The sequence below is a fragment of the Gorilla gorilla genome, chromosome 4, assembly GCF_029281585.2.
Source record: "Gorilla gorilla gorilla isolate KB3781 chromosome 4, NHGRI_mGorGor1-v2.1_pri, whole genome shotgun sequence".
Classification (NCBI taxonomy): domain Eukaryota; kingdom Metazoa; phylum Chordata; class Mammalia; order Primates; family Hominidae; genus Gorilla; species Gorilla gorilla.
This window is the reverse complement of record NC_073228.2, coordinates 14802904-14830136: the sequence shown is the minus strand read 5'-3', so window position 1 is coordinate 14830136 and position 27233 is coordinate 14802904. Positions and strand designations below refer to the sequence as shown.

Genomic DNA, 27233 nt, shown 5'->3' with positions numbered 1-27233 from the left:
ATTGTGCCTTAAAGGGTTTAAGATCTCACGGGAGCATAGTGATATGATCCCACAGATTAGGAACTTAGAATGGGAGGTATAATTCCAGGGTGCTTGAGTTGAAGTGTTTCTTTTTGAAATTTCTAAGATAAAGCACAAACTTTAAAAGTTAAACATTGTCAAATGCAACTCCCTCTCCCCCTGCATGTTAATGGTTCCTTAATAAAGGCTTCAAAGGAAAAATGAAGGAGGCGGGAGGCCACCTAGTGTAGGAGGGCAGGGTGGGAGAGGTCAAGGTCAGGAGCCCTTAAGGAGAGTTGTGGGAGAGAGGGAAGAACATGAGAGGCCACCTTCTGAACCCGATTTTTGTGGTGACAGCCGCAGGCGAGATAGTGGCTTGGACTCTGGTCTTTCTTCTGCTGAGGACAGCTGTCCTCATTGTGACCAGTGGGAACACACGATAGAAGAGGCTCCATTAGCTCCTGTGCATCCCAGGAGCTGCCACCCTGTCCAGTGCCGTTTCTGTCTGGGCTTATTTTCATTACACAGCAGATGTGGTCACTTCATTCTTTGCTCTCTCCTTTCCTCCCCCTCATCCCAGTTTCACTGTGCCCTAGGAGCGCTGGCTTTCTCCAGGAACCCCTTCAGTGTCTCTGTCGTTTCAGTAGACACACCCTTTAGACTGTGCCTTCAGGAACCAAGGCACCTGGTTCTGTCCCTGTCTGTCCCAGCACTGCCATCGTTGCAGCGTAAGCCCCTCCCTTTGCAGGGAAAGACCAGGGGTCCCTTGTTCCTTTGCGCACTCACATCTTTCATCCCTTAGGTCACTTTGTGCTCCCCTGCCACACACTTTCCATTGTGTGTGTCCTGTGTTGAAGGCTTTCCTGTTATCCGTCCTCGCACATCTCAGCTCCTGTGCTTTTTTCGGCAAGGCCTTTTGTGGCTGTGTTCTGCCTGGTCCGTTTAACCTTATTTCATAATTATGCACACTTCCCAGCTTGAACTTGAACGTTTGTTTCTGTCTTGTTCCCGTTGGCCCGGACACACAGTGCTGTTTCCTGCCCCCTCTTTTCTTTTTCCTTTTCAGACTTCTTTGCCTCAGATGTTTGCCATTCCCCATCTGTCTCTCCAGATCTTACCCATCTTGTCCTTCCACACATCCCCGATGCCTCTGAAGACGCCATTCATGTTTCTCTCCCTTCCCCGGGACACATTCTTTTTTTTTTTTTTTTTATTGATCATTCTTGGGTGTTTCTCGCAGAGGGGGATTTGGTAGGGTTACAGGACAATAGTGGAGGGAAGGTCAGCAGATAAGCAAGTGAACAAAGTTCTCTGGTTTTCCTAGGCAGAGGACCCTGCGGCCTTCCGCAGTGTTTGTGTCCCTGGGTACTTGAGATTAGGGAGTGGTGATGGCTCTTAACGAGCATGCTGCCTTCAAGCATCTGTTTAACAAAGCACATCTTGCACCGCCCTTAATCCATTCAACCCTGAGTGGATACAGCACATGTTTCAGAGAGCACAGGGTTGGGGGTAAGGTCACAGATCAACAGGATCCCAAGGCAGAAGAATTTTTTCTTAGTACAGAACAAAATGAAAAGTCTCCCATGTCTACCTCTTTCTACACAGACACGGCAACCATCCGATTTCTCAATCTTTTCCCCACCTTTCCCCCCTTTCCATTCCGCAAAACCGCCATTGTCATCATGACCCGTTCTCAATGAGCTGTTGGGTACACCTCCAAGCCGGGGTGGTGGCCGGGCAGAGGGGCTCCTCACTTCCCAGTAGGGGCGGCCGGGCAGAGGTGCCCCTCACCTCCCGGACGGGGCGGCTGGCCGGGCAGGGGGCTGACCCCCCCCACCTCCCTCCTGGTTAGGGCGGCTGGCCGGGCAGAGGGGCTCCTCACTTCCCAGTAGGGGCGGCCGGGCAGAGGCGCCCCTCACCTCCCGGGTGGGGCGGCTGGCCAGGCGGGGGGCCGAACCCCCACCTCCCTCCCGGACGGGGTGGCTGGCCGGGTGGGGGGCTGACCCCCCCACCTCCCTCCCGGACGAGGTGGCTGCCGGGCGGAGACGCTCCTCACTTCCCAGACGGGGTGGCTGCTGGGCGGAGGGGCTCCTCACTTCTCGGGCGGGGCGGCTTCCGGGCGGAGGGGCTCCTCACTTCTCAGACAGGGCGGCCGGGCAGAGACACTCCTCACATCCCGGACTGGGCGGCAGGGCAGAGGTGCTCCCCACATCTCAGACGATGGGCGGCCGGGCAGAGAGGCTCCTCACTTCCCAGATGTGATGGCGGCCGGGAAGAGGCGCTCCTTGTTTCCTAGATGGGATGGCGGCCGGGCAGAGACGCTCCTCACTTTCCAGACTGGGCAGCCAGGCAGAGGGGCTCCTCACATCCCGGACGATGGGCGGCCAGGCGGAGACGCTCCTCACTTCCCAGACGGGGCGGCAGCCGGGCAGAGGCTGCAATCTCGGCACTTTGGGAGGCCAAGGCAGGCGGCTGGGAGGTGGTTGTAGCGGGCCGAGATCACGCCACTGCACTCCAGCCTGGGCACCATTGAGCACTGAGTTAACCAGACTCTGTCTGCAATCCCGGCACCTCGGGAGGCCGAGGCTGGCAGATCACTCGCGGTTAGGAGCTGGAGACCAGCCCGGCCAACACAGCGAAACCCCGTCTCCACCAAAAAAATACGAAAACCAGTCAGGCGGGGCGGCGCGCGCCTGCAATCGCAGGCACTCGGCAGGCTGAGGCAGGAGAATCAGGCAGGGAGGTTGCAGTGAGCTGAGATGGCAGCAGTACCGTCCAGCTTCGGCTCGGCATCAGAGGGAGACCGTGGAAAGAGGGGAGAGGGGAGAGGGGAGAGGGGAGAGGGGAGAGGGGAGAGGGGAGAGGGGAGAGGGGAGAGGGAGAGCCGGGACACATTCTTAATGTTGGAGTTGGTGTTAGGTACTTTCACTTGCAATGGGAGTTTCTTTATTCACAAAGCCTCTTGAGTGTTGCTCTCCTACTATTTTGTGTGTCCTTCCAGGGCGGTGACCTTGACAGTTATTTGTCTTGTTCTCCCAAGCGCAGGTGCTAAGGACATAGTCTGTGGGCATGCAGATGTGTGTGACTTGTTCACACGAACTGTGAGGATGAGGACTTGGTGAATGGTGGAAATTCAGATCTAAACTGTATCTCCAGGGCATGATGGCTCCTGTCTGTAGTGCAGTTACTTGAGAACTTGGGAGGGTGAGTTGGGAGGATTTCTTGAGGTCAGGAGTTCGAGACCAACTTGGGCAACATAGCAAGAGCCTGTCTCTACAAAAAAATAAAATTAAAATAAATGGTCATGGTGGTGTGTGCCTATAGTCCTAGCTTCTCAGGAGGCTGAAGAGAGAGGATCCTTTGAGCCCAGGAGTTCAAGGCTGCAGTGAGCTATGATCACACCACTGTACTCCAGCCTGGGTTACAGAGCAAGACCCTGTTTCAAAAATAAATAAGGAAATAAAATGCATCTCTAATTCTGTTTGCAGACAAGGGATTTATGTTTTCTACATGGAACAGAAGTAACATGCTATGGTCTTTCAATTAACCAGTGGGTCACCTGGGAGCAAAGCCCTTTTGTGATAAAGTTGGCTGATTTGTGTTTGTTGTTTTTTTTTTTAATTTTCGTAAATGTTGCAAAACCTTGTTGGTGAACACTCTCCTGGCAGTTTAAGTGGTGTGCTTTTCCAGGTTGAATAACCAAAAAACCTGCTTACCAGTGTATAGGTTTTGTTTTTGTTTTTAAATACTGCTCCTTGCAGAGCAGGGCTGACCCACAGGCAGTGCTCTCAGAGTAACCACAGTTGTCGATTAAATGGCCCGAGTACAAAAGAATTTGTTTCGCTCTCTTGCTCCTCTTGCTTTATTTTGTTTTGTACTCTGGCATTTGGGGTTTTTTCCCCCTTTCCTCTCAGGTGTCTCATGTCTTCCCATTAAGACCAGAGGAAGGAAGAGAAAGAGATTTGCTTTGAGGCCAGGTACAAACCTGTGCCTGCCACAGACCAGCTTTGTAACCTACTAGGCCAGTGGCTAGTGTAAGACTGCTGTGAGGAGGTGCTGGAGTGAAACAGACAGCAGGGGTGAGGGTAGGCAAGGGCGACCTGGTGATGCCACAGTCTCCCCCTCTCCCTTCCAGATACCCTGCCCCTTCTCACCTCCAAATACCAGGGGAACTGAATCAGTTTATAAGTGAGTAAATGACTATGAATGTGCATCTCTGTTAGATCAAATAGGCATTTATATTGAAGCTCTTTCATCCATTCCAATTTCATATACAAAACAGGGAGACGTGAGGGATCCCAGGATGGACTCGCGACTCATATATCTTACTTCAGGGTGAGGGGACACTGCTCTTCCTTAATCAGGGCCTCCGTGGAGTGCGAAATGCCCGAGGGAGAACACTTTCTGACGGGCAACTGTGCCCATGTTGGGCAGCTGTGCCCATGTTGTTCCTCTGGTTGGTTGGGCAGGGGGCACAGGTCCTGCTTTGCCCTTTCTCCATCTTTGTGGCAGCTAGCTGCGTTCAGAAACCATCCATCCGCCCACCCGTACCTTGCCTGAATATTCTCTGAGCTGCCTGTCCCCTTTTCTCTAACTTTGTTTTCTTCCTCTGACTGAGGTCCTGTGCACATCAGATTTTCAGCATTGTTTTAGTTACAGGAAATATTTTCAGTCCGTCGTTCATCTTCTCAGAGCATGTCTTCTTTCTCTCATCCTGGATTTCATCCTTGGGCCTTTTTGTATTTCTGATTTCTGGTTTTTTTAGTTTCTGATGGTTAGGTGTGATATTGAAATACATCTTTTCATTCATCAAGGTATTCTTAGATCTTCCAGCAGCCTAATGTGCAGTAGAATTTGTTTTTACCCAAACGAATAAGCAATCTACTTTTTGGGGTAGCTGACTTAAAACTCAACTTTGTTCAAGTCTGGAAGTGGAGGGAAATGTTCCATTTTCTCCTATGACATATAAAAGGACCTGGTCAATCATTGGGAGATTGTGCTGCCCTCATTTGTAAAGTTGTGAATGCCATCGTGTGAGTCCTATTGCATTTCATCAAAGCTGGGGTGGTGTAATTAGTCAGATTTAGTTGGTTTTGAAAATGGACAATTAGAGTGAGCTTTCATTACGTGCTACTTTGTACAGAGCCAGACCTTCTCCCTTGTGTTCCGTCTCTCAGCATTATGCATTCCAGTTGGTTTTTCCCCATGCTTTTCCTGAGCTGTATCCAAGTGTCTTTAATGCGCTAGAGTGAAGGCAGTTGTGGTGCAGTAGGAAAACATTTCAAGCAGAAATAAAACGGATCAGATAAGGCTTCTCGCCTCTCTGATTTACCTGGTTTTATAAAAACAAACAAACCCCAAAACCTTGTTTTATGGAAAATTTCAAGCATACATAGGTAGAGAGAATCATATAATAAATGCCATTTACCCATCACCCAGTTTCAATGTTATCAGCATCTTGCTGGTTCAATGTTACAGCATCTTGCCGGGCCTGACACAGTGGCTTATGCCCGTAATCCCAGCACTTTGGGAGGCCAAGGGGGGAGGATGGCTTGAGGCCAGGAGTTTGAGACCAGCCTGGGCAACATGGTAAGACCCTGTCTCTAAAAAACAAAACAAACTCTTGCCAATATTTTTATCAGTTCTACCCACTTTTTTCTTCCTGGTGTATTAAAGCAGATTTCAGGTATCTTGTTAATTTGTTGACAAATACTTCAGTGTGCATCTCTAACCTTTTGCTTATTTTTATTTTTTTGAGATAGGGTTTTGCTTTGTCACCTAGGCTGGAGTGTAGTGGCACGATTATAGCTCACTGCAGCCTTGAACTCCTGGGCTCAAGGAGCCCTGCTGAGTAGCTGGGACTACAGGCTCACACCACCATGCCAGCTAATTTTTCTTTTTTTAAATTTGCAATTATATTCCTGTTGCTTAAGATTACTAAGGCAGACTTTTTTTTTTTAACCAAAATATTCAGTCTCCATAGAGACTGTCAGAAATGGCCAGTGCTGGCTGGGCACGGTGGCTCATGCCTGTAATCCCAGCCCTTTGGGAGGCTGAGGCGAGTGGATCATTTGAGGTCAGGAGTTTGAGACCAGCCTAGCCAACATGGTGAAACCCTGTTTCTACTAAAAATACAAAAATTAGCCAGGTGTGGTGGCAGGCAGCTGTAATCCCAGCTACTTAGGAGGCTGAGGCAGGAGAATCGCTTGAACCCAGGAGGCAGAGGTTGTAGAGAGCCGAGGTCGTGCCACTGCACTCCAGCCTGGGTGACAGAGCGAGACTCCGTCTCAAAAAAAAAGGAAATGGCCAGTGCCAGCTCTATTGCAAGTTATCTTGTGGTATTGGGAAGTTTTCAATGAGCAATAATCGTGCCTCGGGTAAACCTCACTGACTATGATGGGGCCACTGTGCAGAGAGCCTTTCTCCTTTTTAAACACAACCGCCATGTTGTTATCCCACCTAACAAAAGTGCTAGCGATGCCTGATGATCGTCTAATACACAGTCCACGTTCATGTTTTCTCACTTGTCTAAAAAATGTCTTTCTTAAGTTGCTTGGATCCTGCTTCAAATAAAGCCATTTGTATTTGGTTATTATGTTTCTTGGGTCTCCTTTATTCTCTAACATTCTCCCTTTCCTTTTGTTTCCTTTCATGCCATTGATTTGTTAGAGAAACTGGGTCATTTGTCCTGTTCAGTTACCTTAACTTTTTGCTGATTTGATTGTTCCTTACAGCAAATAGGCTGTAAGGAGAAGGTGTGGACCTAAATTCAATCAATGCAGCCACCCTTTGGCAGTTCTCTTTATTTATTTATTATTATTATTTTTTTGAGGCAGAGTTTCACTCGTCACCCAGGCTGGAATGCAGTGGCGTAATCTTGGCTCACTGCAACCTCCGCCTCCGGGGTTCCAGCGATTCTCCTGCCTCAGCCTCTGAGTAGCCGGGACTACAGGCGTGCGCCACCACGCCCGGCTAATTTTTGTATTTTTAGTACAGATGGGGTTTCACCACGTTGGCCAGACTGGTCTCAAACTCCTGACCTCAAGTGATCCACCCTCCTTGGCCTCCCAAAGTGCTGGGATTATAGGCGTGAACCACTGAGCCTGGCTAGCAGTTCTGTTTAAACGTTTGCTGGCAGAGATGGAAACTAATAGTTAAAACCAGCTGCTCCCCTTTTCTTCCTAGGATTGTTCTATATAATTTTGAGTTGCAAATAAGATGCAAAATATTTTTTTCCCAAATTAAACTAGGCCATTCTATTTATGGTTACTCCTTATTTATTTATTTTTGTAGTTACTTTTTAACACTGAATGGGTCCTCATTTTGTACTGAAAGCAGGTGAGAGGGATTAATTTATTGGCAGCGTTTCTATGTAGTGCATGCAGCAGGCACTTGGCAGGAGTCTGGCCCGGGGCTGAGGAGGTGGGTGGTATTTGTGGTCTGAGGCGTCCAGTTGTGCTGGGCAGTCAGTCCTTGCCCTTTTCTGTTGTCTTTTTTATTACAGCTCTGGATAGGGCTATTGGGCTGCCTGGGGAAGCTTCCCCAGAGAAGTTCACTGTAGAGAGGATTTTGGTTGGCAGATGTTATAATTGATCCATCTCTCTTGATTTTTGACCTGTACGCTAGTGAAGCAGACACTTTTATATAGTTCTAGTGGAATTATTTTGCATGTTGTAACAAGAAGCATATACTGCGTTGTAATTTTCTTGAATGGTACAAGTTGATGTAAGAGGACAGCAGCCCTCTGTATCCTTGTGTTCTGCACCCACAGATACAACCAACCGTGGATCAGAAATGTTCAGGAAAAACAATAAAAATAATACAACAATAAACTGTAATACAAATAAAATGCATGCAATAACTATTTACATAGCATTTACGTTGTATTTGGTATTATAAGTAATGTAGAGAGAATTAAAGTGTATGGGAGGGCTGGGTGTGGTGGCTCACATCTGTAATCCCAGTGCTTTGGGAGGCCAAGGCGGGAGAATCACTTGAGGCCAGTAGTTTGAGACTAGCCTGGGCAACTTAGCGAGACCCTGTCTCTATGATAAATTGAAAAAAAATTAGCTGGGTGTGGTGGCACATGCCCATAGTCTCAGGTACTCAGGAGACTTGAGACAGGATTGTTTGAGCCTAGGAGTTTTGAGGCTGCAGTGCCACTCTGGCCTGTGTGAACAGAGCAAGGCCCTGTATCTAAAAGATGTGTGTCTGTGTATATGAGAGGATGTGTGTAGGTTAAATATAAAATGTAAATGCCACTCCATTTTTATATCAGGGACTTGGGCATCCACAGGTTTTGGGATTGGAGGGACATCCTGGAACCAGTCCCCTCCAGATACTGAGGGAGGACTCTACTGGCGCCTTCTCTCTTTTTTTTTTTTTTTAAGAAAAGTCTCTCTCTATAATTATGTATCAATATATGAAATAATTGCTATGTGTATCTTTATATGTACTGGATCCATTTTCCATTCAGACATCTGGCCTGTTTTTCAGTGATCTGTACTGCCATGTGTATCAGTAGAATATCCGAGGTACTGATAAGCGTCCAGTTTGTAAATGTCTTGTGTATTTCAGTAGATGGCTGCGTCCTTACTTCTTTTCCTTTTAGGGGTCCGGCCTTCCCCTTCTGATCTGGACTTTCTTTATTCCACTTTCTTGCTTTATTAAGGTGCGGATGGATTATTTGTTCCTTTTCCTCTGGTTTTGCTGTTTGGGGACCCCCAGATGTATATTTTGCATTTTCTGGCAATAATAGGTGTTTTAATGAGCAGTTAATGCTATTTTAGGCATAGCTATCTGGCTCTCTTACTGGGCAGCACTTCCTGGGCAGCCCCATTTAAACCTGTGGCTTCACCTGTCACTTTATAAACTAAAGATCTCAAAGCTTTGTCTTCACCCGAGATGCCCCCCAGGAGCTTCCAAACTCCAAGCCAGGTATCTGGCAGACATCTCCATTTCACTGTCCCAGGCAGATTTAATGCCTCTGAAACAGAGTTCATCTCCTCTTGCCTGCGCAAAAAACACACACCCCAACAGAAACAAACACACCCCCACCCCCACCCACCCACCCCGGTAAAAACCAAACCAATAAAACACCACTCAGAAGCTCTCCCTTTCCCCTGAGCTGCTGCTTTAGATGTGTGGCCCCGCAGGTACCTTACCCTCAGAGCAGAAATCGAGGCATCCCTGGCAGCCTTCCTTCCTCACCCCTCAGTCTTGCTGGTGCCCAGATGGGAGCTGGCAGAGATGTCTCCCAGATGGGCGCTCACTTTGCTCTTCTGTAGCCTTGGTGGCTTAGCCCCAGACCACTCCTTACAACAACCTCTGGACCCTGAGTCTACCCCTCACTCTTCTGCTCTTCCGCGGGGCTGCTGCCAGAGAGATCGGTACATTGTAAACTTGACTGTGCTGCCTGCAAGTTTCAAATGATGAAGTGGCTGCACCTCATCTTTATTTATTTATTTATTTAATTTTTTTGAGACAGAATCTCGCTCTGTTGCCCAGGCTAGAATGCAGTGGCGCCATCTTGGCTCACTGCAGCCTCCGCCTCTCTCCTGCCTCAGCCTCAGCTGGGATTACAGGCGTGAGCCACTTCGCCCAGTCCACGTACCTCATCTTTAAGATGAGGTTCCCAGCTTAAGCTTGGCTCCCAGAATCCTTTGTCATTGGCCTTCTGCCTGCCTCTGCAGCCTCCTCTCCACGGCGAGGCCTCCACACCCACTGCACAGTCTAATTATGTTGAATTTCTTGCTGTTTCCTAGGTATACCATTTTTTTGTCATGATCTTGGTGCCTTGACCACATACTTGCCTGGAATACCTTTCCTCCTTTTTCACCTGGCTGACTCTAGCTGGCCGCATGCAGTTGCTCCTGGTGGAGGATCCTCTCTGTGCACTGGCAGCCACTGTAGGGTCCTGACACTCCATTGGTCTCTCTGCCTCTCTCTGTCACCTTCCCTGCAACTGCCAGTGTTCCCAGGGTGAGAATCAAATCATCATGCCCTCAAAAATAGACTTCTCGGCCAGGTGCGGTGGCTTACACTTGTAATCCCAGCACTTTGGGAAGCTGAGGCAGGCGGATCACTTGAGGTCAGGAGTTCGAGACCAACCTGTCCAACATAGTGAAACCCCATCTCTATTAAAAATACAAAAATTAGCTGGGCGTGGTGGCGCACATCTGTAATCCTAGCTACTGGGGAGGGTGAGGCACGAGAATTGCTTGAACCCAGGAGGCTGAGGTTGCAGTGAGCTGGGATCGCACCACTGCACTCCAGACTGGGCAGCAGAGCGAGACTCCGTCTAAAAAAAAAAAAAAAGATTTCTATGAAGAGTAGAGGGTCTTGCAATGTATGCTTTTGTTTCTTGCATCACTTCTTCTCTGTTTCTTGCATCACTTCTTCTCTGTCAGTGAAATTTTGTTTTTGTTTTTGTTTTTACTCTAATCCCATGACATAATGAAAATTTTGACAGAAGGTTACATTGGAACATAGTCTTTTGGTCGGCTGTATTTACTATTTATGGTTCAGAAGAATCTGATGCAAATCATGTTTTGTGAGTAAAATAGTTCAGTGAACTGAAGCTTATAATCCCTCTAGTTGCCTGAAAAGCGTGTCCTGGTTTATGTGTCACTTAGTGTTTTGAGTGTCTTTTCTCCTGTAGTGATGAATACAAAGTATATACAAAATCCTATTTCTTTGGTTCTCCTACAGAACATAAATTTATTTTAAGTAAAATTCTTGACTCTGGTAGAATGGTAATCTGATTTTAAGATTTCTCCAAATTTAAAACCCAAGAGTTATTACATAATTCTTGTTTTCTTAATAAATAAGTTATTCCATAACGTGAGGTAGGCCTAATCGCAAAATGTGCGTGTTTCTTTTCTTTTTCCTTGTTTAATGCTTGTGTATGTATTAAAAAACAAGGCCCAGAACTAAAAGCTACAGGGTACATATTTTAAGAAGTAAATTGATTTAAGTGGTCATTGGTATGTTGCAGGATTTATGGCATTAATATTTAGAAAGCTCTTCTCCAAACACGTATTATCTTCATTTGAATTTTCTCACACAAAGTTGGTTTAGAATGTAAATTCGAAGAGTTCCAAATCCTAATTCTTCACTGAGTCAGAATTTCTGGAGGTGAGTCCCGCAGTCTGTGGCTTCACAAGGCTTCCAGGTGATTCTTACGCCTGCTCAAGCTGGAGAACCACTGGTGTGGATTTGCATCATTTGAGTTTGTAGTACATGGGATAGGAAGAAAGGAGGGTGGTTTCTATTATAACTTTTTTTTTTTTTTTGAGACGGGGCCTCGCTGTGTTGCCCAGGCTGGAGTGCAGTGGCATGATCTCGGCTCACTGCAGCCTCCACCTCCCAGGTTCAAGCGATTCTTCTGCCTCAGCCTCCTGAGTAGCTGGGATTACAAGCGTGCGCCACCATCCCCGGCTAATTTTTGTATTTTTAGTAGAGACGGGGTTTCACCATGTTGGTCAGGCTGGTCCCAAGCTCCTGACCTCGTGATCCTTCTGCCTTGGCCTCCCAAAGTGCTGGGATTACAGGCATGAGCCACCATGCTTGGCCATAACTTTTATTTAAAAGTTTTTCAAACGAATGATTTTTTTCAACAGGCTGTATAAATAGGCTCTTATTACATCATGTTTTCATGTGACGGATTTAACATACACTAGAAGGAGACTGTTTGCTTTATGTACTTCTCCAAATTGCTGTTCTTGAGTTTATTTAGTGATGCGCATGTTATATTAACAAGCATGTGGGCTGGGCATGAGCCACCGTGCCTGGCCATAACTTTTATTTTTGTATTTTTAGTAGAGATGGGGTTTCACCATATTGGCCAGACTGGTCTCGAACTCCTGACCTCGTGATCCACCCGCCTTGGCCTTCCAAAGTGCTGGGATTACAGGCGTGAGCCACCGTGCCCGGCCTGTAACCACTTTCAAGTGCAGAGTTCAGTGGCACTAACTAAATTCACATCGTTGTGCAGCCACCACCACCATCCATCTCCAGAACTTTCTCATCTCCCCAAATCAAAGCTCTGTCCCCATGAAACTCTCATTCCCCATTCTTCCTTTCCCCAGCCCCTGGCAGCCACCATTCTTTCTGTCCCTATAAATTTGACTACTCTCGGTACCTCTTATGGGTAGAATGACACAGTACTTGACCTTTTGTGTGACTGGGTTTTTTCACTTAGCCTACTGTCTTCAAGGTTCATCCATGTTGTAGCATGTGCAGAATTCCCTTCCTCTTCAGGGGTGAATTGTACTCAATTGTATATGCCGCATTCTGAATTGAATTGTACTCAATTGTATCTGCCACATTCTGCTCATCCATTGACTTATCGATGGACTTTGGGTTGTTTCTACCTTTTGGCTGTTGTCTGTACTATACATTTTTAAAGTTTCAATTACATTTTATAGCTTTCTTTCTTTTCTTTTTTTTTTTTTTTTTTTGAGACAGTCTCACTCTGTTGCCTAGGCTGAAGTGCAGTGGCACGATCTCGGCTCACTGCAACCTCCGCCTCTGGGGCTCAAGCAATTCTCGTGCCTCCCAAGTAGCTGGGATTACAAATGTGCACCACCACGCCCGGCTAATTTTTGTAATTTTAGTAGAGACGGGGTTTCACTATGTTGGCCAGGCTGGTCTAGGACGCCTGGCTTCATGTGATCCACCCAGCTATAGTCTTTTTTTTGTTTTGTTGTTTCTGAGATAGACTCTCACTCTGTCACCCAGGCTGGAGTGCAGTGGCACAATTTCAGCTCACTGCAGCCTCCACCTCCCGGGTTCAAGCAATTCTCCTGCCTCAGCCTCCCAAGTAGCTGGGATTACAGGTGTGAGCCACCACACCTGGCTAATTTTTGCATTTTTAGTAGAGTTGGGGGTTCGCCCTCTTGGCCAGGCTGGTCTCGAACTTCTGACCTCAGGCGATGGGCCTGCCTGGGCCTCCCAAAGTGCTGGGATTACAGGCATGAACCACCGCTCCCGGCCCTTGTCTTTTATATTTGATAGATTCCAGATCCAAAAGACAAGTTCCTTGAGGAATTCAACCACTATTTTATTCCATCTGTTGAAAATACAGCTTTAATTTACAGCTCATGATTGCCATTGTTGTTATTTTTTTAACAAAGAAAGAATAGCGTGTAAAAGCTGGTGTGGAATGATGAGCTGAGTGGTGACCCACTTAAATAAATGGGTGAACTCCTGCGCTAAGGGAATGGAGGTGATAGAGAAGATAGAGAATTCTGTAGATGACCCTACCCCCTGCTAAGTGTTCAAGTCATAGTGTTACTCCTGATTTTCTTTTCTTTGTTCTTCAGAGTGTGATTTAAATTTTAAGTGCTTCAAGGTCTATGAAGTACAACCTGCACAGTAGATATTTAATAAACAGTGAGTGATCAGTATTTTCCTGATGGATTAAAGCACTCCTATTGGCAGCCTACTGACTCTGTGGAGTTATTATTCTGGTTCATGAAACCAGATAATATTTCCATAGCTCATTGCATTCCTTTATGTGGGCAAACACATGGCATCTTTAAAAGCTGACAGCTGCAGTTCCCTAGAACACCAAATGCTTTTCTGAAGTCCACAAATTTCTCTTTTACACTCTGGAAAGTAAAACCGTACTCTGCCAAGTCCAAGCGGATCTGAAGGGGAATATGCACACTGCTATTTTGTTGTTAGAGAGAGATTTGTACTCAGTTTGCTCTTTATTAGACCAAAAATTTTTCAGATTAGGAATGGTTTTTGAATATCATGCATGTTTTGGTTTCCTTTGGATGCTTTCAGCATCATGTGATTGCTTTAAACACATGAAAAGCAAAGAGAAATAAAACCTTTCATAGCCCTGTAGACATTCTTGTTTGCCTAGGGCTTAAGTAATTGTGGCATGCAAAGTATTTGACATTCAAGATTTATTGACGGAGACCAGGTATCTTAAGTATAAAGATTTGTATTTAAAGATGTGTATACCTCCATTTTTTTCTAACTAGTGTCTTTATAATTCTCTAACAGGGATTGGTTGTCTTTGTACTTTTATTTTGATAATCGAGAAACTACATGGATGCGTTGAGATCATCTGTATAGCATGCTCACAGCTGAGCACTATCAGCACATGGTTAGCTTTTATTTTTTGTGGACAACAAATAATACTGTTTTAATGGCTGAAAGTAAATACAAAAAGAACAGGGATGAAATTACTATGTAAGTGATGTGTTGGAGCGAACTATGGACTGGGGTACTTGCTTTGCAGATGGGGAGCTGTACAAATAAAGACTTAAATAGAGTAAAATGATGGGAGTAGTGAGTCATCAAACAGCTTCTGTCCAGTTTGAAAGAAGCTGTGCCCCTCCTGTTCAGTTCCATATTCATTTTGAAGGGGAAATTGGTCTTCAACAAATTGTCATTTTCCCCATGAAATGTATGTCGTTTACATTTTATAGTTATATGAGCTTTTTTGTTTTAGAAACTAGTTTGTTTGCAACTATTTAAGTAACATTATAATAAAAATAACTGGCCGGTCAAGGTGGCTCACGCCTATAATCCCAGTCCTTTGGGAGGCCAAGGCGGGCAGATAACTGGGGGTCAGGAGTTTGAGGCCAGCCTGGCCAACACGGTGAAACCCTGTCTGTACTAAAAATACAAAAATCAGCTGGGCATGGTGGCACCCACCTGTAATCCCAGCTACTGCGGCGGCTGAGGCGAGAGAATCACTTGAGCCGCGGGGATGGGGGTGGGATGGAGGTTGCAGTGAGCTGAGATTGTGCCACTGCACTCCAGCCTGGGCAATAAAACGAGACTCTATCTCAAAAAAAAATTAATTAAAAAATAAAAATAACTGGTCAGTAGACTGAGTTCTGCAAGGGGAGAAAAGGAACTGGTCAACATTAAAGGTTCAAGGAAACGTTTCTCTTTTAAAAGGAGGGTTTGTACATTACTCAAGCTTCATAAAGGATTTCTTTGCCATAGAGATTTTGCTTTACTTTCATGAATCCAAATCAGCTGGGTCCTTAAATTGGTTCTTTTTTTTTTTTTTCTAAACAACCAGAGGTTAAGGAGGGGAGGGGAATAAACATCCTTGTATTATCCTGTTTGTGTTTAACATGAGTGCCTGGTTGGCTCAAGTACTATATTTTAATTTTTGTTTGTTTCCCTTCCCTCCCCTCTCCTCCGCTCCCTTCCTTCCTTCCTCTCTTTCTTTCTCTTCTTTTCTTCTTTCTTCTTCTTTTTTTTTTTTTTTAAACAAACCCTTGTGTTGAGGGCTGACTTTCAATAGATGGCAGTGAGGGAGGTGCTCTGCTACATACAAATCCCTGACCCAGAATTCTGCAGGTCGTCTATGAATGGTTTAGAGCCAGGTTCCCCACGAACATGGGTGGCCCAACGGGCAAGGGGGCGACTGCCTTTCCCAGGACGAGGGGCTTTCTGCACCGGACCCCAGTCCTGGCGCTCGGCGGGGGAGGGACCGGCTGTCTGAGGCCATTGGAGGCCAACCGAGGCCCCGCGGGCACTGCTGTATCCGTCTGCCTGGGTGGGATTCTGACTTAAAGGCGTTCAGTCATAATCCCACAGATGGTAGCTTTGCCCCATTGGCTCCTTATTGTGGCTCAAGTATTTTTAAATATGGTCAACCCTTCAGTGCAAGGAATCAAATTAGTACTGATTTGACAGCCATTTTAATTGAAGTTGATATTGACTGGTAAGGCTGAGATGAGAATGGAAAATAGGAATGACAGTGTCTTCAATTTCTTCTGGGTGTAATTTAGATCTGTGGAAAGTAACATGACGTATATTTTGACTGCATTATTACCACATGGTGGAAAGGTTAAAAAAATGTGTTGTGGACCAGGCGCGGTGGCTCACACCTGTAATCCCAGCGCTTTGGGAGGCCGAGGCAGGTGGATCACCTGAGGTCGGGAGTTCGAGACCAGCATGACCAACATGGAGAAACCCCTGTCTCTACTAAAAATACAAAATGAACTGGCGTGGTGGTACGTGCCTGTAATCGCAGCTACTCGGGAGGTTGAGGCAGGAGAATCGCTTGAACCGGGGAGGCGGAGGTGTCGGTGAGCCGAGATGGTACCATTGCACTCCAGCCAGGGCAACAAGAGCGAAACTCTGTCTCAAAAAAAAAAAAAATGTGTTGTGGATTCTCATAGTCATGTTTTCTTTTTCATGAAGGACATTTTGGAGTGCTTTGTAGGTGATGTTAAGATCCTCACCTAAAACTATATCATGTTTTTAACTTTAAAAGCTTAAAACACTTAAAGCTATTTAGTTTGAGAATATTGGCCATGTACCAGGGAGACAGGGGAGTTCGGTATGCCATCGGCCAATAGGACACAATTCTCCAGCAGCTTCTGCCTCCTGGACTCTTGTTATTTCCTGGAGGGGATTGACGTAGCTCCTGCCGCTGTGCTTGGTCGGAGCTTGCAGTGGCAACTGAGCCCCTTGAGTTCTGCTCTCAGCGAGTATAGCGTCTGTGAAAATCGATGATACGAATTGGACTTACCCTGTCACACCCAACTAAACTGGAGTTGAGAGACCAGGGGAGAAGAAAAGCTGGGACACAGAGCGTCTGCCCCGGGATTATCTTGAAGGCCAGCTGCAAAAGTGACCTGCTGTAACTTTAAGACCAGTGTTAACTCCTTGCTGCTGAAATGAATTACTGTGACTCTAAGACTGGTTTTTCTCAGCACCGTCCCTCCCTCATCAGTCAGAGCTTGCCAGCTCCCAAAAACTTCACTAGTACCAATGAGTTTTCAAAACAGTATGTCACCTTTCTTTCTTTTCTTTTTCTTTCTTTTTCTCCTCCTCTTCCCTCCTCTTTGGTTTTATACTTTAGCTATATGAAGGCCATTTACCAGAGTCAAACTTGTTGTTAACAAGCAGAATTTTTAAGTTCATTCAGAGTCCCTCAGACCTTTCTGAGCCTGTTCACTTGCAGAGAGCAGACGCTGTCACCATGTTCTTCGTGTCATGCATTCACATGGATATTCAGTCTTCATATGCTGTCAAGTTTCTTTAAGATCAAAGGAGCGGCTCGCAGCAGGGCCACATAGATGATGACATTTCTCTTTCTCATAAAACCCCCAGCCTTCCGTTTTTTCTTCGCACATACCGAAGAGCACCCTGGTCTTTCTCTATGCCCCAAGTTGCAATTCTCTTTTCCCAAATGAAACTGTTTTAGGGATTCAGCTTTATATTTTTATTTGACCTTGACAAGCCCAGGGTGAAGATGATACTGCTTGGCCTGGAGAGGAGCCTGGGCTCCTGGGTGGCAGCCAGGGATCCTGCTTCTGAACCGCAACTTGCAAAATACTTAAAGAACATATAACAGGTCTAAGAACAACATTTAGAGAGTGCTTGTGTGGCAATATCTTGTTTATTGCCCACACTTACTTTGTGGGTAGGCTCTTTCATCCCACTTTACAACTGAGGAAACAGGTTGAAATTGGTTACTAAGTGATTGCCCTGACCTGGCTGCCTCGCCTGCTGACAGCGGTGTGGGCTGACCCGCTACCGTGCCCCCGAGCAGGCAGAGCGCCTGTGCCCACCTGGAGGCCATCAGCCCATGGCGCTCAGGCACTTGGCTTTCATAATTCCCAGCAGGGCCAGTTTGCAGTCTTTGCTTTAAAAGACCTCTCTGGGAGTCACTCTGAACCAATTCTGGTTTGAGGGAGGACTGCCCAATTTGGTCAATTAAACGCAATTTTTTTGAAAAACCTCCCTATTTCCCCCCACCTCTTTTCCCTTTTGCTCTGTCTGGTGTGATCCGTCTCCCTGCTGGGCAGTAACCCTTTTTCCCAGCGCTCCCCCTTTGTTGGTGGCTTGCTTTCTGTTTGCTTGGACAGGAGGCCTTTGCTTCCAGGTTGTCCAGCTGGGATTCAAATCAAGGTCCATTGACACAAGAGCCCAGGCTCTAATTTGCTCTGCCATATGCCTCCCCGGTTTGTGTCTTAGTCCTAGAATGACAGTGCTGGAGGAGTGGAGGGAAAGGACACTTGGATAGCTGAGTTGCAGACATGATAGTTGGGTGGGTGCGGGTGAGGGTGGTGGTGATGCGGAGTGGGAGGAAGTTGCTAGGAAAGCTGAGCTTAAAATAGCTGAAGGCCATAGATACTGGTACAGTGTGGAGTCTGGCAGATAATTGTGTGGCAGAGAAGGCTTTTGTCCTGTGAATAGTAGATGACCTCCCAGAACTGTGGGAACAACAGTCTCATGTTTACATTTATTCAGGCCACAATGGAGCTGAGCAATTCGCTTCCTGACATGAATTCTTTCTCTTCCAAGTAGATCGTGTTTCCTTATTCTGTGGAAAACGTTAATGCCATTAGAAGCCAGATTGAGGGCTACCTGTAACCGGAAACCTCTGCAGAGAACATCCTGTTACTGAGTACCCCTTTTTCTTCATTTATTTTATGAAAGTTCCCTTTCCACTCGACTGATATTTATCTTCAGGGCCATATTTTCTCCTTCTGTCAACCGAATATAGTATACGTAGCTAATCAATGAATTAGATAACTAAATCCATATATTTCCTCTTCTTCTGTGAACCCCGAATATCTGAGACAGGTCTTAGTTAATTTAGAAAGTTTATTTTGTCAGGGTTGAGGACGTGCCTGTGACACAGCCTCGGGAGGTGCTGACAACATGTGCTCAGGGTGGTCAGGGCACAGCTTGGTTTTACTTATTGTAGGGAGACATGAGACATCAGTCAGTATATGTAAGATGTACATTGGTGCTGTCCAGAAAGGCGGGACAACTCGAAGCAGGGAAGGGGTCTCCAGGTCGCAGGTGGGTGAGAGAGGCAGCCAGAAGCATTTTTCTCAGTGAGTAGAGGGGTGACTTTGAGTGGAATGGGAGGCAGATTTGCCTCCCAGTTTGACTTTTCCTTTTAGCTGAGTGATTTTGGGGCCCCAAGATTTATTTTCCTTTCACAATTTATATGATAAGGGGAGTGTTTTATTCCCAGTGCCTGAACTGAAGTATGATCATTTTTTTTGCCATTATCTTCCTTTGGCCTTTTCTTTTCTCTGTAGAAGGCAGGAGACCTAATATGCTCCTATTTATACCTAGTTCCTTTTTTTTAGTCGGCTAATTATTTACTTAAAATAACTGGTTCCTAGCAAAGTCTCATGAGATTTACATCTTGTATTTTTAGGGTCATGAGTGAGATAATTATTTTAGTTTGGTGAACACATGGATTTTATTTGGTGCATTTCCAAAGTTTAGTAGAAAAGATAAATGTCAAATGAAAATGTTTAGTGTTTTAAACTGTTTGCATTCAGAAGGTCCCCCTCCTCATCTTGTGCATAGCTCAGCTGGTTCCTGGACTGTGGGCCTGACAGCGGCTTTACTTCATTGCCCATAGTGTCTTCCTCCTTGAGAGGTTCATGTGCTGCATGGAACAGTAGCCACACTTACTGAGTATTGCACTTATTCTTTGTTTTTGAGATGAGATCTTGCTACGTTGCCCAGGCTGGTGTTGAACTCCTGGGCTCAAGTGATCCTCCCACCTTGGCCTCTCAAATTGCTGGGATTACAGGCCTGAGCCATCATGCTTGGCCCCCTACTTATTCTGTGTCAGGGCCTGCCAAACATTTTATGTTTTCTTATTTAATCTTTCAACAATGCTGTAAGTTGAAGATGATGAAGAAATTGAAGCTTAATGAAATTAAATAGCCTCCCCAAGGACCACGTTTAATGGTGGAACTGGGATTTGAAGCCAGATCTGCCTCTTCTAAAGCCTGTGCTCTGAAATAGAATGGTAACTGGAGTGGGGCAGACCTGGGTTCATATCCTGGGTTCAAATTCTCTCAGCCTCTGTTTTCTCATTTTAAAATGGGAGAAACACTTATTTCATGGAAAGATTAGACCTATTAAGGGCCGGGTGCAGTGGCTCATGGCTGTAATCCCAGCACTTTGGGAGGCTGAGGCAGGTGGATCACTTGAGGTCAGGAGTTCAAGACCAGCCTCGCCAACATGGTAAACACCTGTCTCTACTAAAAATACAAAAATTAGCCAGGCTGGGTGGCGCACACCTGTAGTCCCAGCTACTTCAGAGGCTGAGGCAGGAGAATGGCTTGAACCTGGGAGGTGGAGGTTGCAGTGAGTGAAGATCGTGCCATTGCACTCCAGCCTGGGTGACAGAGCAAGACTCAGTCTCAAAAACAAAAAACAAGAAAAAAACAAAAAAATAAAGATCATACCTATTAAATGCAGTAATCTTTGTGAAGCTGATTAGGGTGCATGCGTACTAGGCTCTCCATATATACATGTTGGTTTGATCATCTCTCTGATGTGTTTCTCCCCAGATGAAAGCTCTTCGTGGGTAGGACCCTTGTCTTGTGTTCATGTGTCCTCAGCCCTGTGCCTGTTGGAGAAGGGAGTGAATGTTGAATAAGTAATGTTAGAAATTTTTCTAGGTTCTTAAAAGAAGCTTGTTTGTCTTTCTGTTTTCTTTTCTTTTTCCTTTTTTTTTTTTTTTTGAGACAGTTTCCCAGGCCAGAGGGCAGTGGTGTGATTACTGCAATCTCCACCTCCCAATTCATTGTTGAAGCAATTCTCCTGCCTCAGCCACCTGAGTAGCTGGGATTACAAGCACGTAGTACTACACCCAGCTAATTTTTGTATTTTTAGCAGAGAAAGGGTTTCGCCATGTTGGCCAGGCTGGTCTCAAACTCTTGGCCTCAAGTGATCCACCCACCTTGGCCTCTCGAAATGCTAGAATTACAGACATGAGCCACTGCGCCTGGCCAGTTTTCTTATACCATGAGCACAATAGGTTTTTACCTTTGGCCAATGGGTTACTTGATTGCTTTTGTTTCTTTTTTTCATATTTAATGGAGTTTATTTTTTAGAGCAATTACAGGTTTATAGAAAATTGAGCAGCTAGTACAGAGAATTACCATATACCTTCTCCTTCCACCTTACAAATTTCCCTATTATTAACATCTTGTGTGATACTGATGCAGGATTTTTTGCTTAGCTCAGCTAGGTCTGGGTTCTTGTCTCATGACCAGGAGGAAGTAGACACGCGGACACTCAAAGAGTGAGCAAGGCGGGAAGTTTTATTGAGTGATGAAGCAGTTTTTAGTGGGGAGGGTACACAGGGTTACTCCCTCTACCCAAAGGCAAGAGAGTTCTTTGTGTTGGGAACAAGTAAGCGGTGCTGAAGAGAAAAACCAGTATTGAGAGAAAGGATTTCTCAGCAAGGCAATTTACTTCTGCAGAAAGGTGCTGCCTGTTACAACCGCAAGAGTACACTGAACAAAGGAGGGAAGGGGTGTTTATCCCTAATGCAGTTCCTGTCCCTGTGTTCTTCCCCTATTGGCTATGGTTGGACCATACAATCTAAACTGATGCCAGTTGGCTAAGACTTAAACTTTTTCTAATAGGTAAATGCATGATTTGTAAGAGAAGGAGGGGGTAGGAGTGGTCTGTCCATTACAGTATGGGGCATGTCAGGCCACAAGCGCGGGAGGGTTGTTCGGAGGCTAGAAACAAGGGAGTATAAGGAGGTTGGGCTTCTGAACAAAGAGCAAGAATGTTACACAATTAAACCCTTTGAAGAGGAATTCATCATCTCTGGCAATTTCCCCCTTTGTCTTTTGATAATTCTTCCTCTTCACATTTTTCTAACATGATTCGGCTCTGCTGTTCTTCTCGATCACCTAGGAACAAGAGCCTATTTGAGTGTAGAGGAGGAGAGGTAGGGGAGGTTTTGTGAGAGCTGTTTCTATAAGTCCTTGCATTAACCCATGGATACAGGGTATGATGCAGCATCCTACATATGAGTACACCTGTAACAATTGCAAGAGAGGTTAATATTGAAGTCATAAGCCCTTTCCATTTACCAAACCACTTTTCCATGAGACTTGTGATGGGGTCATTTATTCTGGAATTTTTGGCTAACTTATCTGATATGGAGGTAAGGCCTTGTAAAGCCTTCATAATTGTTCCATTGGGAGCTGTGTTGTTAGGGCTGAAAGTACAGCATTGGACTCTGGTCTTGACACAGACTTCACCTTTTTTTGCTAACGTTATGTTAAGGGCTGTTCTATTTTCCCAGGGCATTTGGCTGGTGGGCCTAATTGTTCAGCTATCCCTTTAATGGCATCGTCTGCGTAATTGACAAACCGCTGTTGATTATAGTAAATGTAATTTATCCAATCTACATTTTTGTTTATAGTTGACCACCAGAACAGTGCAGATTTGAATCTGAATCCTGCAGCTATTTGGTTTCGGGGTTTAAATTTATCTGGTACCCCTTGTGGGAACCCAGTAGCAGCTATATAAACGTGAGGGTCAAAAGACCTGTGAGGAGCGTCTTTTTTTTTTTTTTTTTTTTTTTTTTTGCGATCCTCTGTCCTGTTATGTTGACGGAATGCCAGAGCGAAAGGGATGGCCAGTTGGACTAGGGCTCAAGTGCTGCTCCAGTTTCTCGGCAGAGTGCCTAATAGTTTACCGCAGTACCACCATACATTTGCTTGAGAATAGACAAAAGGCAGCTTGACTGGTAAGCTCTTGGGAAGGCTTGGTTTGACTACATCCTGTTAGGTCTCCAAGGGACGTTAATCTTTCCCCTTGCCATGAGAGAAGACATGAGGTAAAATTAACATCAGAAGCTGGAGGCCAGATGGCCCTCGGGGGCTGACCTGCGGGGTCTTTAACTTGGGGGAATAGCAATGAGAGAGTCTTGCATGCTCTCTCCCAGGCTGTGAGATTTTGAAAGAGACTTACCATGCAGCTTACGCCTGGTCAGTCAGAAGACCATCCAAGTGGGAAGGGGACTATCTGGGCCTCTGGCCTGCCTGCCGCACAAGCCTAACAGTCAATTTTGTTTAATGTGCGAGCAGAATATTTAATCCATTCCAGCCAGGCATTCGCATCTTGGTATCCTGTTCTAAGCACTAAAGTTTGTTTTAAATCTTTAACCTTTACAGTGCCTACTATAGTTTCGTCATGGGGTACGGAAAGAACAGCTGTTTGATTGGAAGAAGGTTTAGAAGGAGAAGAAGGTGAAGGGGGTTGAGGAGTAATGAAGTGCATTTCAAAGGATCCTTTGGGGTCCTTTCCAGGAATATTAGCTCCTGGGCCATAGAAGTGACCTAGAGTAGGCTTGGTGTCGGTAGAGGTGGGGACATTAATAGAGATTTGCACAGGGTTACACTGTTGGAGTTGACAGGTGGAGGGGGTTGTACCTTTGGTAAAGTGAATGTAAGGCTTTAGATAGGTACAACCTATTGAGGAGGTCCAGCCTCGATACTTGATGCTCCCCAAGTATCACAGAACTACCAGTTATAGGATCGGCCTCGGTCCGTGCAAAAGTCAGTTCTGTAGGCAGTTTCGGTCCGTGCAAAAGTCAGTTCTGTAGGCAGTTTTATTTATCCTGGAAGGGCAAAGGTACTTTTCTGAAGAGGCCAGCTGTCTTTGGCTTTGGAGATCCCCGCAGGGCATAACAAGACAAGCATTAAAAGTAATGGTTTGAGGGGAGCTAGATCTGGTTATATTAATAATAAGATGTGTGGTAGCTGGGGAAAGGAAGCTAAGAAGGAAGAGACAGATTAAACTTTCTTTTTTAACGTGACTCTGGTTGGGGTGGGTCCTGGAACGGCAGTCCATGACTCTGGAGAGGATGGTGCTCTTTTGACTTGGGTGTGATGAGTGCAACCATTTTTGGTGGTCCTGACTGCCGTTTCAGTTTTTAGAAGTACTAAATAAGGTTCTTCCCAAGTAGGCTTGAGCTTTTCTTCTTTCCAACTTCTGACGAGGACGTAATCTCTGGGCTGGTGATGATGGCCTGCAAATTCAAGGGGTGCAGTTTGTGCTAAAAGGCCTTGAGTCCTAAGAGAGGAAAGGGTGGAAGACAGACCTGATACATAGTTTTTGAGAAATTCATCCTTTGTTTCAAAAGTGGGAATGTCAGTATTAGAGTTTAAGTAAGGCAGTCCATAAAGCATTTCATAAGGAGAGAGGCCAGTGTCCTTTTGCGGGGCTGTTTGGACTCTGAACAGGGCAGTAGGAAGGCATTTTGTCCGAGGTAGCTGGGTTTTTAAAATTAGTTGGGTTAAATGATTTTTTAAAGTTTGGTTCATTCTTTCTACTTTTCCTGATGAGGGTGGATGCCTTGGTGTATGATATTCCCATTTTACTCCTAGTGCTTTAGTGAGCCCTTTAATAACGAGGGCAGTGAATTGGGTTCTATTGTTTGAATCAGTGTTTTCTATAATTCCAAACCTAGGTATAATTTGTTTTAATAAGGTTTTAACTACATGTTTAGCTGTTGTGTTTGGGAAAGGGATGGCCTCTACCCAGTAGGTGAGAGGATCTACTATTACTAATAAATAGTTAACATGGCCTACTGGGGGCATTTCAGTGTAATGAATTTGAATTTTTTGGAATGGCGTTAACCCTGAGTTTTTTCCCCCAAGGGCTTGCCTCTTATTTGTTGATTTATTGTTTTTTTTTGCATATTATACAACTATCCACAATTTACCTAGCAAGGGTATAGATTTCTATACACCCATAAACTCCGAGAGCGGCATCACACATAGCCTGGGGACCCCAGTGAGTTCCTTGATGGAGTTGAGACAACATCCCTCTTATGAGAGGTTTAGGCAACATTTCCCTCTCATCTGGTAATATTCGTTTTTCTTCTGAGCTTTCTTTGGCTCCTATTTCATTTAACTTTTCTTGTTTGTTATGGGAAAAGACAAGGACTGCGGCTGGGGGAGGGAGACAAGGAGTTAAATGGAAAATGGGTTCCCGTTGGGGAAGAGGCAGCTTGCTTGGCTATTTGGTCAGCAAGATTATTCCCTCGGCTTCTAAAGGAAAGATTTCTTTGATACCTGGGACGTGAACAACAGCTATTTGTTCTAGCAACTATAGATTTTCTAATACTTGAATTATTATGTCCCTGTGGACTAAGTTACTGTTAATGAGGCCTTGCTCTGTTCAGTTTTTTCCGAAGGTGTGGACCACTCCAAAAGCATACTTGGAGTCTGTATAAATAGTTCCTTCCTGGTTTTGCAGAAATTTTAAGGCTTGATTTAATGCAAACAGCTCACATGTTTGCGCAGAGCAGGTGGAGACCCGTTATTAATCTTCCTGATTTTATTTCTGTGAGGGTATCTCCGTTTACTACTGAGTACCCGTTATGCCTTTTTTCTTTTATTACTTGCCTCGATTTCCTTCTTTTGACCATACATCTGGATGGATGTATCCTTTATCTAGGGTAGTGAGCAAATTTAGGGAGGGGAGGAATTTTTCTTGGTTAACATAGAGGTCTAGGTTTAATTTTAGCATTAAATCTCTTCCTAAATAGGTTTGTTCCTGCCTCCGGGATTAACAGAAGTTTAATATTTACTGAGCGGTCCTTATATTTAATTTCTGTTTCTTCTAAGATTTTTGCTTTAAACCCCTCTTCTTTTACTCCCGAAATAAAAAGTTTTTCCTGTGAACAAGTTACACCAGGGGTAAGATAACAAACTGAGGAGCGAGCAGCTCCTGAATCAATGAAAAAGGTGATAAGCTCAGGTTTGGGTCCCACCTCTAAATTTATCAAGGGCTCTTGGTGGGACTTGAGGTAAAAAAAAGAGTGGAGCCCTTGACCGCCATATTATTCCTCCAAGGTCATGAGTAGAATGACTTCTTTCTCTTTTTCCCATCTGGGACATTCCTTTTTAAAGTGGCCTATTTTTCCACACTTGAAGCATTTGTTTTGCCCTTTCCCCCCCCCTACTTTTGGGTTCTTTAGCTGTGCTGTTTTATAGCCTTTAGCCTTTATATGGCCTGGAAAGTGGGGGCTTAAGTTCTTTATAGGTTTTGGCCCCTGAGTGTTCTGTTGTGGGGCAGACAGCATGATCCTTGCTTTTTGTTTTTGCTTTTCTTTTCCTCGTCTTTTCGTACATATACCTTTTGAGCGTCTCTCAAAAGCTGCTCTATAGATTTATCTTTCCAGTTCTCTATTTTCTATACCATGTTTTGTGATGTCTGGCCAACTATTGATAACAAAATGGAGCTTTAACATCCCCTGCCCAAGAGAGTCTTCTAAACCTAGACCTGCATATATCCTCGCTTGCTCCTTGAGCCTTTCTAAGAACTCTGTAGGTCCTTCATCCTTCCCTTGTTGTATGTAGAAAGCTTTGGGAATGTTTTGGATGCGGAGTACAGATTTTTGAGTTCCTTTAATTATCAGTTCTCCAAGGTCTTGCATATTCCTTCAGTGGGCTGCGTTGTTACTATCCCATTGAGGATCTGCGGCCGCAAGTTTTTGCTCAGCTGCTGGGACGTTCTGACCTGGGGGATGCTCACGTTCCCAAATTGTCATAGCAGCCCTGCGAATCATGCTCCTGTCTTCTCCTATAAAGAGAATACCTAGGATAGACATTAGCTCAGCCCAAGTATATACCTGGGGTCTGAGAAATTGATTAATCTGGTCAGCCACTATATAAGGGTGGCTTAAGAGTGGTTTGAGCTCCCTTTGTAGGTTTCAGACCTCTGAGCTAGTTAATGGAGCATTTAGCCTCCTCTGAGGGGCACTTCCCTTAAGGGGAAGAGAGTTGGAGCTAACTCTTTAGAAGTGGTGGGGAAAGGGAAGTTTTGGATATCCTTTTTACATTGTTCTGTCTCACATTGAAGTCTTCCTGGGGGAGGGCCCTCAGGCTGGGAATGATTCCAGGAGTTAGGATTATAAAGAGGGGGCACAACGTGAGTCGGGGGAAGGGTCCAGGGCGGCTGCCTGAGGGGGAGGGAGGTGAGAGGTATCTGGCTGAGGCAGATGGTCTAAAGGATCCCATGCGGGTTGCTTAGGGGTGGGGGCCTTAGTTTCTATAGGGTAAGTAGTTTCTGGCTTATTCTTACTGGCTTTGAGGGGGTAGAGGTGGACAGGCCCCTGCCGTCAGCACAGGGCATAGCGTATCTCCTCCTGAGGGACAGGACTCTTGTTATTCACATACTCTATTAAAAGCTGACAAATCCAATCCTCATTTGACCCAAACTGTAACCAGAAAACTGATGGTTTGAGGATAGTTTCATTAGTCCAAATAAAACAACAATATTTTATCATTTGTTGCTTTTTCTTATTTTTAGTCCTTTCATTATCTTTCCAGTATTTTAGCAGGAGACCTAAGGGGCTGTCAGGGGAAATTCTATTGTCTTGCTTGGGGTATTTCGCATCCTGGAGAAGGTGTTTTTTTGAGTTTATGAGGCTCAGCCTCTCTTAG

General features: G+C 45.3%; 1 protein-coding gene and 1 non-coding gene across 5 annotated transcripts in view; one reads left to right on the top strand and one right to left on the bottom strand.

Moving 5' to 3' along the window:
- The window catches only part of SEC14L1 (SEC14 like lipid binding 1), a 125605-nt gene that overhangs the window by 55583 nt on the left and 42789 nt on the right, over positions 1-27233 (top strand). The window lies entirely within an intron of this gene.
- Positions 6272-6417, bottom strand: LOC129534010 (U4 spliceosomal RNA). The gene has a single exon (XR_008680421.1). It is a non-coding gene; the product is annotated as a U4 spliceosomal RNA (small nuclear RNA).